General features: G+C 37.4%; 1 non-coding gene across 1 annotated transcript; it reads left to right on the top strand.

Annotated features, from left to right (window-relative positions):
• Positions 1–12,567: 12,567 nt before the first annotated feature.
• LOC128292228 (small nucleolar RNA R71) lies at positions 12,568–12,674 on the top strand. Its single transcript, XR_008282212.1, has one exon. It is a non-coding gene; the product is annotated as a small nucleolar RNA R71 (small nucleolar RNA).
• Positions 12,675–13,800: the final 1,126 nt, after the last annotated feature.

Genomic DNA, 13,800 nt, shown 5'->3' with positions numbered 1-13,800 from the left:
ATTTTGTTCTTTTAAGAAAAAGTATTAGATTTAAAATGATTTGAAAAATTGAAAAAGTATGTAGTACACCGAATCTCCAGTGTCTTCCCTATAAGTATTTTTGAAATTGAGATAGTTTATTCTAAAAATACTGTAGGTAGTACCTTCTGAGACTATACTAAGATAGTTAGAAAACCTAAACTTCTAGAAACACTTCTGAACTTCTGATGGATTATGCATAAAATACTTGTTAATAAAAACTAAAACTGATGCATAAAATTTTTAATGTAGATAAAACTCGAATTAGATAATGAGCGCTCGTGGAATTCGCAGACGTGGTACTCGTGGCCATGGTAGAGGCCGTAGGGGGCTCGAGCTGAGTCTTCCTCTCTAAGAAGTATGCCACATCTAGATATGAGTGAGACACTAGTATCACCTGCTACTGAGACTGGGTCTCAGAGTCGCTTGGCTGGGGACGACGCACTGTCCCAGGCCATGCTGAGGATATTGGAAAGGGTCATTGGACCCCATTTTGGAGCTGGGGACCGAGGGTCAGTAACTGAATGACTTTGGTCCAATGATGCTGAGTTATTTAGGGGTGTCACAAGAGTCGCCCCTAGTGTGGTCGAGTATTGGTCAGAGGCCACCGAGTGAATTATGAACGATCTGGACTGTACTCATGAGCAGAAACTGAAGGGTGCAGTCTCTTTGCTTTGTGGTAAGGCTTATCAGTGGTGGTTGACAGTTGAAGAGGGTACTCAGCCTAATCGTTTGACTTGGGATTTCTTTAAGTCCACCTTCCAGAGTAAGTATGTGGGTGCTAGTTATGTGGATGCTCGTAGATGTGAGTTCATGAAACTCACATAGGGTGATAAATTTGTGGCCGAGTATGAGGCTGAGTTTTTGAGATTGAGCCAATATGCTCGAGGCATGTTGGCATCTGAGTATGAGAGGTGTGTTCAATTTGAGGTTAAGAGACAGTTTGAGGGTACTGATTACTCCACAGAGGGAGCGAGAGTTTGCTGTTCTGGTAGAGAAGGTAAAGATTACTGAGAATGTTAAGCGCGTGGAGCTCCAGAACAGGGATAGAGAGAGAAGTAATCACAAGAGGGATTTGGAGCCTTCAAGTTCGGTATAGAGGCATAAGAAAAAGGTCAGATCTGATGGTCCTATTAGAGTAGGGGTTCTTGTTGCTCCAGCTGGGTTGCAGCCATGCGGTGATTGTGGTAGGCTCCATCTAGGTGAGTGTTAGAGGAGGATTGGGGCCTGTTCATGGTGCGGATCTTTAGAGCATCGTATTAGAGATTGTCCAGAGTAGAAAGATCAGACGCAAGTTCTGGATTCTATGCAGCCTCAAAGGGCAGTTCAGCAACCACCGAGGGGCCATGAAGCGGCTAGCGGTGGTAATGGTTTGGGCCGTGGGCAGAGAGCACAGGGCAGAGGTGTTAATCAGACTAAGATAAGGCAGCCTACACTCGTCTATGCTGCTTGACACTGAGAGGACAGAGATGCTCTAGATGTTATTATTGGTACGTTTTTAATTTTTGATGTGCCTTATACTGCTCTTATAGACATAGGCTCTACACACTCCTATGTAGCTAGCACTGTATCTGGAAACTTAAGGGTAATCGTTGAGAGCACTTCTAGTGAGATCATAGTACTAAGTCCACCGGGGCAGTCTGTCCAAGTTAGTAAACTCTATCGAGATGGTCAGCTCGAGGTGTAAGGTACTGTTTTTCTGGCAGATCTGATGGAGTTTCCATTTAGGGAGTTCAACTAATTATGGGCATGGATTATTTGGTTAAGCACTAGGTTAGTTTGGACTACGTTACTAAGAGGGTCATTTTGAGGACTGAAGATGATAAGGAGGTGGTTTTGATTGAGGAGTGTCGAGATTACTTGACTAATGTGATCCCCGCTCTTGTGGCTGAAAAATTGGTTCAAAAAGGATGTGAGGCATGCTTAGCTTACATCAGTGTTTTTGGTTCTAGAGACTCTTCTATTGGGAATACCAAAATTGTAAGGGATTTTTCGGATGTTTTTCCTAAGGAGATATCGAGTTTACCTCCTAGTAGGGAAGTTGAGTTTGGGATTGAGCTTTTTCAAGGTACGGCTCAGGTGTCCATCGCTCCCTACCGTATGGCACCGAAAGAGCTTACTGAGCTTAAGGCTCAACTGCAAGAACTTCTAGACTGTGGTTTCATCTGTCTGAGTGTGTTTCCATAGGGAGCACTAGTTTTGTTTGTTAAGAAGAAGGATGGGATGATAAGGATGTACATTAATTATCGACAGATGAATAAGTTGACTGTGAAGAATAAGTATCCGCTTCTGAGGATCGACGACCTATTTGATCTGTTCCGAGGGGCTTCTGTGTTCTCCATGATTGATCTTCGATCTGGGTATCATCAGTTGAGGGTTAAGGAGGTTGATGTTCATAAGACTGCATTTAGGACCCGTTATGGGCATTACGAGTTCCTAGTTATGCCTTTTGGACTGATGAATGCTCTGGTCACATTCATGGATCTGATGAACCGAGTGTTTTTGCCCTATCTGGATTAGTTCGTCGTGGTCTTCATCGATGACATTCTGGTTTACTCTAAGACTGAGGATGAGCATGATGAGAATCATAGAGTTGTGCTTTAGACTCTCCGAGAAAAGCTGCTCTACGCTAAGTTTGGCGAGTTATTATTGTCGGTTTGTCGAGGGATTCTCTCTAATTGCAGCTACCTTGACTAAGCTTCTGCGTAAGGGTGTTCTGTTTGTCTGGACTGATGCGCAACAATCAAGCTTTGAGAACCTCAAGTCTGTTCTGACTCAGGCTCCTATTCTGATACAGCTTGAATTTGGTAAGGAGTTTGTGGTTTACAGTGATGCTTCACACATTGGATTGGGTTGCGTTCTGATACTGGATGGTAAGGCTGTAGCTTATGCGTCCCGTCAGCTTAAGACACACGAAAGGAACTATCCGATGCATGATCTCGAGTTGGTTGCAGTAGTCTTTGCGTTGAAAACCTGGAGGCATTATCTGTATGGTGAGAGGTGTATTATTTATACCGATCACAAGAGCTTCAAGTATATGCTCACTCAGAAGAAGTTAAACCTTAGGCAGCGGTAATGGATTGAGCTACTTAAAGATTATGACTGCACTATAGGGTATCACCTTAGTAAGGCCAATGTGGTGGTCGATGCTCTAAGCCATAGAGCAATGACTGATCTGAGGGCGATGTTCGCTCGCCTTAGTCTGTTTGATGATGGGTGTTTGTTGGCTGAGTTATAGATTAAACTGACTTGGATTGATCAGATTCGAGATAAATAGTTAATGGATGAGACTTTGGGTGTGCAGTTCCGTCAGGTTGAGAGTGGTACTACTTCTGATTTTGGGTTAAATAATGATGGTGTATTATGTTTTCGAGGACGGGTCTGTGTGCCAAATGATTATAATCTGAGACAGTCGATTCTGAGGGAGGTGCATAGTAGCCCTTATGTTATGCATCTCGATGGTAATAAGATGTATCGGGATCTCTGTGAACTATACTGGCGACTAGGTTTGAAGCGCGAGGTTATTGATTTTGTGGCTTGATGCTTAACATGTCAGCAAGTTATGACTGAACATAAGTTGCCTTCAGATTTGCTACAACCCGTTAAGATTCCCTTATGGAAATGGGAACATGTGACGATGGACTTCATTAGTGGGTTGCCATTGACACCCACTAAGAAGGATTCTGTTTGGGTCATCGTGGATCGATTGACAAAGTTTGCTCACTTCATTCCGGTTCGAACGAACTACTCTTTACAGAAGTTAGCGAAGCACTATATCTCCGAGATAGTTAGATTGCATGGGGTTCCTGTGTCGATCATTTCTAATAGAGATCCTCGCTTTACATCTTGGTTTTGGAAGAAGTTGCATGAGGCTCTGGGTTCGAGATTGGACTTCAGTACTGCGTTCCATCCTCAGACTATTGCTCAATCTGAGAGGGTGATTCATATACTGGAGGATATGCTTCGGAGTTGTGTGATTGATTTCTGAGGTAGTTGGGAGGATTATCTGCCGCTAGCTGAGTTTGCCTATAATAATAGTTTCAAGTCTAACATCCACATGGCACCGTACGAGGCTCTGTATGGTTGTAGGTGTCGTACCCTGCTGTATTGGACTAAGTTGGGTGAACATCGGGTTTTGGGTCCTGAGTTGGTTTTTGAGACTGAGGATACGGTTTGACTGATTCGGGATCATCTGAAAGTGGCTTCTAATAGACAGAAGTCTTATGAGGATCTGAAGAGGAGGATATTGAATATTCTGTGAGGGACTTGTCTTTCTTAAGGTTTCTCCGTGGAAGAAAGTTCTGAAATTCGGTCATAAAGGCAAGTTAAGCCCGAGGTTTATTGGGCCGTATAGGATTCTGAATCAAGTGGGACCGGTTGCTTATCAGTTGGAACTACCTCTAGAGTTGGACCATATCCACGATGTTCTCCATGTTTCGATGTTGAGGTAGTATCAGTCTGACCCTTCTCATGTTGTTTCAGTTGAGAAGATCGAGGTTAGGCCAGATTTGACCTTTGAGGAGGAGCTGGTTTAGATTCTAGATCGTGACATCAAGGTTCTGAGGAGGAAGTCCATTCCTTTAGTGAAGGTTTTGTGGCGGAATCATGGCTTTGAGGAGGCCATATAGGAACCGGAGGATTCGATATGCCAGCAATATCCTCATCTATTTTGATTAGGTACATTTCGAGGTCAAAATTTCTTTTAGAGGGTAGAGTTGTAACGCCCTGATCTTTTTATTTATATTTTTGTAAGTACTTGACAACTGTGTATCAAATTCAGTGGTTAAGTGTTCTGGGTATGTGTGTGAGGTCCTCAGTTCAAGCCTTAGCTTTAGCAATTTTGGTTATTTTTAGATCAAACCCTACTTTTGTTCTGTGGGCTTATATTTAATTGCCTATAATTTCATATCAAAATGAGCCTACTGGTTCAAATGGTAAGGGTGTTGGTGGGTTGGAGGTCCTGTGTTCGAATCCCTATGTTAGTATGGGTATTTATTTTGCTCTGTTATCTGGTAGAATTTCGGTAGAGTTGGGTTTTTGAGAAGTCATAAGTTATGGTAAGTTGTGGTAAGTTGTGGTAAGTGGTCTCTGTTGGATTACTTATCAGTTGGCGTGTGGGTTCTTATCAGGGGGTTTTGGTTTTTGTAAGGTTGCGTTGGAGAAGGCAGTGTTGTTGTGGATTTTGTTTCAATAGTTTGATTATGTTTGCGGTGGTTTTAGTGAATGGTAAGTGTGTGAGCATATTGTTTGATTTAGTGTTTTCTTGATGCAATTCGTGGATTAAGGTGTTCAGTATTTTGTTTTTAGGCTTTTGAAGGCTCGGGATTGCTTTTGCTACAAAAACGTATCAAGTGTGTACCTGAAACGCAGAAATACGAGATTAGGCAAAAGCCAAAAAATGAATCTTTCGATGCCACACGGGCGTGTGGTCACTCGTGTGGTAGGCCGTGTGTGAGTACACGGCTGTGTGGTCGACGAAGGCATGGCCGTGCGCAGCACACGGCCATGTGGGCCACACAGGCAAGGCCAATCTGGGTGTGTGGGCCTGTGTGGCCCATACGGGCATGTCACACGGGCGTGTGGATTTTGGGCCAGGATGTGTGGGCCAAACTGGCAAGGTCAATCTGGGTGTGTGGGCCACGCGGGCATTTGGGCCTACATAGGCATGTGGGCTCATTTTACTGAAATATTCCGTAGGGTCGCATGGGTCATCCTAACTAACTGTGGGCCTACCATAGGGTCAGTAAAGGCTAACTAAACCCTAAAACTATGTGATCTGTAAGACTGAAATATAGTTATGAGCATGTGTATGTTATAAATATCTGTTATTTGTTTATATAAGCATGTTAAGCATGATCGGTCTGTTAACTCTATATGTATGCCCTATAACTGTTCGGGGTGGGATTGATATGTGAGGAGGAAGTATTCTGTACGACGTTAATCGCCCATATTCTGGTAGCTTGACTGCTTATTTTTTGATATATGTGCCTTCATGGCACAACTTGGTGTGTAGGGATGGATGGGTGTTTTTAACCCCACATGGTATGATGGGATGGTCAGAGATGATGTGTAGAGGATGGGGGTAGGATTTTGTATATCTGAATTTGATTCTATAATCTGATAACTGAATCTGGATCTGTATCTATTTCTGTCTGCGATTGTAATTTTGTACGTTTGCATGCTTAATTCTGATGGGTTACACACTGAGTTTATGTGAACTCACATCTGTTTGTTTATTCGTCAAGTAATCCACAGTCTTAGGCGAACCGCTGCTGTAGTGACTCAATGATGACTACATATTCATAAAACTGCTTAAATTCTTTTATTTATTGTTTATCTATGTTTTAGTAATTGTTTTGAGAGTTGTAATTTTTGGGGACTCTCTGGACTGTTAAATTTTTAACTGGTTATTTCCGATTTAATTGCTTCAGTAAAACATTTTATTAAAAACAACGGTTTTAGATAGCTATGATTTTCCTAAAAACACGAACGCATTTTCAAACATGAATGATTAAAGCTTCCGCTGTAATAAGTAATTGGCAAATAAACTGTTAAAATAATATTTTTGTATTAAACACGAAGGAATGTGGGTCTGATGAATGTTTAGTTAATCAAATCTACCTGTTTTCAAGACCTTTCCATGTGACATCACCAAATTCGGCCATAATGTCTAGGCCAGGTTTGAGGTGTTACATTGGCAATTAAGCACAACATATTAAAGACCATTTTTCACATACATACATACATCATCAATATGCCAAAAATAAGCCAACTCTTATAGCTAATAACACAACTAAACACACAACATTTACAAGCCAATTTAAATGGCTAAATTCATTACCAAACCATAACCAAAATGACCATACTTCCTATACATGCCATATACTGAATACATAGATACAAAGTTACCAAAGTGATAGACTGATAGTGCGATGAGGTCTCCGACGATTCCCGATTCCGAGCTAGCTTTGATTTCACTATAAAACAAGGAAAAATAAACAATGTAAGCTATAAAGCTTAGTAAGTTCGTATAGCATTAAACTCAACTTCCCATATATGCAAAATTTAAGTAATTTAAACATAACATAACATATCTCATGATGATTCGCAAACCTACCACATTTTCATTCACCAAGTTAGTTATGAATTTTATAAATTTCCTCATTTCAAAGCTTGTACGGTTCATGTACATACCTGTACCATCTCGTACCAAATTCATACTCAACTACATATCTGATATACCCGTTGAACTATTTGGAATACTATCAAATACTCAGGAATCTCGCACCCTAAGTGCCATATACATAGCCGAGGCTATCTTAATCTCGTATCACATATAATACTTACTCTCGAGCTATCAACGGGTCTGCTCACACAAGATGACAGTCATGACGAAGCTACACAGAGCTGCTCACACAAGTTGATGAGAATCCATAACACATGCCGGATAACTCAGCCACTGGTAGGATGTACGGACCAGCACCTAAATCACATAACCCCTAATGACATGTCATTTGTATTCTAATCTATTCCTAAGGTTTAACCGGGATTTCACACTTGTCGATTCATCGTCGAATGTATCCGCAAGGTCGTATTCACAATTTATGCAGTATTAAAACATTAATAATACAATTATAATAATACTTATTACATACGAACTACCTCGATCGTTAAAATGATTGAATAAATCGACTAGTCCGATACTTTGTTTTTTCCCCGATCTAAATTCGTATTTCGCTTTTCTTGATCTGTATGTAATCAAATTTAACTAATTCAATTATCATTCTATTCAATTTAGCCCAAAATACACATTAAAGCAATTTTTCACTTTTGCCCTTAATATTTCAACATTTTTTCAATTTAGTCCTTATCTCATAAAAATAAAAATTCATGAAATATAACTTATCCCATGCTAGCTGAAATTCAATTAAGTCCTTAGCAACCCATATTTTTCATTTATTTTACAATTTAACCACAAAATTTACACATTTCACAATTTAATCCCTAATTGAAAATTTTGTCAAAAATCATTTTACAAATGTTTTTTATCTAAAAACAAGCATGCATTTTCTATCATTAAAATACACCAACATTCATCAATGGCAAAACCCTAAACCTTTAACAATTTTGCAAAATAGCCTCTGGGCTAGCTAGACTAAGTTACAACGACTGCGAAAACATAGAAATCATTAAAAACAGGACAAAAATGAACTTACATGCACCAAGGATAGATAGTCGAATGTTAAAGCTCAAAAATGGTGTTTTATCCTCCTAACAATTGGCTAGAAGAAGATGAACATGAAAGCTTATTTTGTTTTATTATTTTTACTATGTTTATACTTATTTAACCTTAAATTAAACCATTAAAATTAACTTAAACCATGTACATAAATGTCCACTAACATTTACGATGGTATAATTACAACATAAATCCATTAACTATTTAATTTCATAGCCATTTAGTACCCTTAGCTATTAGAACATTACTTTTGCACTTTATGCGATTTAGTCCTTTTTATCAAATTAAACACTCAAACGATAAAATTTCTTAATGAAACTTTCACAAAATCATATTATCATACTGTAGACATTAAAATAATAATAAAATAATTGTTTTGACTTGGATTTGTGGTCCCAAAACCACTTTTTCAATTTGACTAAAAACGGGTTGTTACACCTCAGCTCCTCAATCCCATCAATTAACTGGACAAATGTGAGGCTGTGAGCTTAAAAAACTTAGATGTGAGGCTGTGAGCTTAAAAAACTTAGTGAATGTTAATAAAACGACGAGTAAATTAGCACCCAAATCATGCTTAAATCAAAACCAATCAAATACAAATTTTCAGTCACAATATCAATCCATAATAGTTCAATGTCATATGCTCAACCATGTATCAAAAATCATAATTAATCATGGCATATAATCATCAATTTAGCATATAAAAATTCATACATTTATATTGGCATATACAATCATGGCTTAATCGGGTGATCATACATCGAATAAATGGATCTCTCTACTCCCAATCAAAATTAGAATTAGTCTCGGATTGAGTGAGCCGAGGCCACATGCTCCCTTATATCACCTCAAATCAGTTCCATTGAGTGGAGACACAAACTCAACACTCCCTTATCTACTCCAAACCAGTTCACCTAAAGCCTGATTGCTTACAAATAACATATCAATTTGGTGAGTACTCAAAAATCCTATGGCAAGCTCCAATGGATCCACCATGCTATAATGCCAATATAATCAATCAATCATAACATAATTTCAGTCAATAATGTGCTTAGCTTAAAGTGCCAAAATGCATATGTGAATCATGTAACATAGTCATTTTAACATCAAATTAAATCTAGCATACCAATTACCTATTATCAATGTTCATTTATCAATTGAAATATCAATATACCATGAACCAAAAACTCCAACATACTTGCTTAGTTCACCATTATAATTAATCAAATCAAACACATAAAATCACTAGATGCTCACTTACCAACACTTAACAAAAATTTCATCACTTAAACATATATCAATAATCTTTCAAAATTAACCAACCAAAACTCAATTAAATATTTGCAATCAATAATTAATCATCCAAATAAGCATAAGTGAGGGTCAATTTACCAAATCGCCCTTTAATAACACTTACCACACAACTAACTCAACCACAACCAAGCGATCAACCAAGCAAATCCAAGCTTTAACTTCGATTAGCTCAATCCTCTTCAAGATTCAGAGATTCAACAAAGATAAAATAGATATTACCACCTTCTAAAAGATATAATAAACACATTTTCATCAACTAGGCTACACGAAATTCTTTCAAGGTTACCTTACCAGATTTGTATCATCAAGTCAAAAACTCGATTCCTCACAAAATCGATCACTCCAGCCCTCCTAATCACTTCCTGTTAGGATCGACCTGATTTAAGTAACGAACAAGTAAAAATAACAGAATAAATTGAGAAATTGAACACACAAATTTAACGTGGAAAAACTCCTCAAAAGAGGATAAAAAACCATGGGCAAAGATAATTTTACTATAATGGCAAAAGAACGAAGAGTACAAAAGATGGAGATAAAAAACTAAACCCTGAAAACCCGAAAACAAATAACCCTCAAAACCTAAACACAAAATTCTCTAAATGTGTTATGAGTTCTAATATCTAATAGGTGTATTTTTCTAAGGTTGTAAAAGATCCTATTTATAGGCTAAATTAGCAAGTCAAATAAACTATGATAATAAATGTTAAATATATTATATTAATAAATACTAAATCTTCTAGAAAGAAAATATATTTTTTTTAACTTGACTTGCAAGCAATCTTTTAGAATTTGGGTCACACAACTCTAACACTTCCAAACATCAATACTAGACCAAATAAACATATACTAAGCATCAATTTCACATTTAAATCAATTTCACAAAAATCCAGAAAATCAGTTCATGAAGATGATGAAATTCAAATTTCCTTAAATTACCTTACAAAACATGTTTAATCTTGATAAATAAGATTAAAAAACTTCTAATAGATTCATTTTGAGTTGGAACATCCATTGATTTGTGGATTTCCTCTTAAAATTCAAGATCCACCATTAAAGCACCTTAAGCTTTTGAAGAAGATGCATTGATAAAAAATCATGTAATTATCACTCGAATCATGTAAATATGCTTTTAATCATCATAAAAATAAGTTTAGAAATAATAATTACCTTTTATTCGTTCTAAATCCTTTGATTGAAAATCTTGATTCAAGAATATTGAGAAATTTCAAAATATTTCTGGCTACTTTTTTGAATAATTTTGGGTGAAAAGAGAGTATTTTGAGAAGGAAATTTGTTGAATATATTCTTTGATAATAAATATTTAAAACCATTCAAAGAAAAAAAAATTTATAGCTCTCTAATTTGATGTAAATAGTGTGAGAAATAGGCTAGATGCATTGTGTTTAAAACTGAAACAACCAATTAGAAATTTAAAAACTGGGAAATTTGTCCAATGGTGAAATTTTCAGTCTCACCATTGATTTTCATGGTCAATGCATTTTTCTCTAAATCAATGGTGGATCTAGAAGTGGCCAGGAAAGGCACCACAAAATCTGTTGGAATAATGAAACTACGCACTTTGACTAACACATCTTCTAGTTCACCTTTTGGATGAACTGAAGATCTATAGGCCAACTATAGTGTTATATGCATATTTTTAAGATCCTCGAACCCTAGTTTTTTCAAAGATAGATAAATGTATCAAATTAATACTAGCTCTTAAGTCACATAGAGTTCTATTAAAATAAATGCTCACTATATTTATGGGAATAGTAAAACTTCCTAGGTCTTTTAATTTTTGGGAAACCCGTCTTGAGATAATAGCACTACAGGAAGCGCTTATACTAACTTGTTCACCTACCTTAGTTTTCCTATGCTTAGATATAATTTCTTTTAAAAACTTGGTGTACTTAGGAACTTTTTCTATTAACTCGATTAAGGGCATGTTAACATTTAATGTTTTGAAAAAGTTCAGGAAGCTTACGAATTCATCCTCACCTCGTTTTTGTTTTCCCTCTAGTTTTGAAGGGAATGGGATTTTTGCACCAGCAAAATCTTTAGTTATTTCTTTCTATGTCTCTGCTACCGGTGTGGTTACCTCTTTTGGTTCTAGCTCATCTCTCATATCTAGGGATTCCTCTTGAGGATCGTCATTATTCTCCATAATGTCTCTAGAGTAATGGTTTCTGGGCTACTCAGTACTTTGCCTGATCAGAGCACAATCGCTTTCACGTACTCCTTACCTTCCCTCCGTGGATTATCTTCTGTATTACTGGGAATACCTGTGTCAATTTTCCTTTTGATGTTACCCATCATTCTCATTAATATGTTCACTTGATCCTGGAGTTTAGTCAATTTTCTTGTTGAAATGGTGCACTCAGATTGCACCTGCTTGACATTAATTCTCATTAACTACATTTCTCCCTCGGTTTTATCCAGATGTTGACTACATATATTATGGTCGCTTGGATTGACCCTATCCTGAGGTTTTTGTAAATAGGTTGATAATTAGTAGTTTTAGCTTGATTTAAGTTGTTACCTCCTTGATTTCCTCCCCATCTCAAGTTTGAGTGATCCCTCCAGCCAGGGTTATATGTATTCGAATAAGGGTTTCCACCCTGTAGTGTACATCCTTAGTGGGATTATTGATATAATAGAAGAGTGGTTTGTCTCCTCTATGCATAGACAATGTGGAAGTAGACTCGATACGGTTAAGTAGACTCGATACAGTTAAGTAGACTCGATACAGTTAAGTCTATCCACTATCTACTGATACTTGTCATCCTCTTGGATGGTTTTAACCATAGCGAGTTTCTAGCTATATGTGAATCATTCAATCAGCCATTGGCAGGAGTTCAATGCCATGTTTTCAATAATTTTGTACGAATCCTTATACGTCTTGTTCATCAGGGCTCCTCCTGCTACTCTGTCTAATTCAAATCATGCGTTCGCATCCAACCCATTATAAAATACCTATAGTCGAATCCACTCAGAAAAATCTGTGGTACGAGCATTTTTGAATCAATATTTTGAAATGTTCCCACGCCTCATAGAAGCTTTCTCCCTACATCTGTCCAAAGATAGCAATCTCTTTTCTTAGTTGAATTACTTTGCTAATCGGGAGAACTTCTGTAAGAACTTTCTAGCGAGTTTATCCCATATTCTGATAGATTCTGGTGCCTACGAGTCTAACCAAGAAAAGGTGTTATCAATCAAGGAGAAAGGGACCAGCTAAAGATGACTAGTGTCATCAGTGACCCCATTATACTTAAAAGTATCACAAAGTTGGAGAAATCGTTTTAAATGCTTATTAGGGTCATTTGTCATCGTGCCCTTAAACTGTAGATTATTCTGAATCATTTGAATCATCATCAGTTTGATCTCAAAATTATTAGCTTTAATTACTGGCCTTGCTATACTTTCCTGAACCATGTCCAAGCTTGGTAAGGCATAATCCCTTAGGATTCTCTCATTCTGAGCAATATGTACGTTTATGGGTAGCTGCGGTGCTGGTGGGATTCCTAGGGCGTTATTGTCAGCATCACTGAATAGTGGATTCTCATGTGGTACGTTACTTGCAGCAAGTGTTAGTGGATCTTGCATCTGTTGTTGCTGCTACTATTATTGTTGGCGATTTCTTCGAATTGATCTCTCTGGATCTGTAGATGCTACAATAGGTGTGTCCCTACTACGAGTCATACACTAAACCTAGAAAGAGAAGATTAGTAACAATAAAATAAAACAAAATCGTATCTATAACTTAAAATTTTCCTAATTATTAATTTATGTGCAAAAATTAAAATTCAACTAGTGATGTTGCCTCCCCGGCAATGACACCAACAACTTGACCGCCTCCGAACATACCAACGTCCAGAGTGTGAATACTACAATAAAATATAAAAATACAAGGCGGTATCGACAAGTATACAGGTTGATTTGTAATATAGTTTTACAACTAAGTAGGTGAGTACTCCGAGGATCGTACCCAAGAGAGGCGAGTGTTAGATCAATTCTAAACTAAACATTAAAAGATCTAATTAGTACTTTAAATCAACTATAATATGAGAATAGAATAAAAGGGTTTTTAGGCTTTTTATAATGATAAAATAATATAACATAAAAGAAATAAAATTTAAGAGATAGAATAGTAGAGTGAATCAAATCTTGATTTTGGGTGATTAGCTCACTTCGGTAATCCCAACCAACTTTTGTTTCAGGTTCTTCATCAA

This window comes from Gossypium arboreum, chromosome 4 (genome assembly GCF_025698485.1).
Source record: "Gossypium arboreum isolate Shixiya-1 chromosome 4, ASM2569848v2, whole genome shotgun sequence".
NCBI classification, from domain to species: domain Eukaryota; kingdom Viridiplantae; phylum Streptophyta; class Magnoliopsida; order Malvales; family Malvaceae; genus Gossypium; species Gossypium arboreum.
Note: the sequence above shows the minus strand (reverse complement) of the source record. Positions and strands in the feature narration are given on the sequence as shown.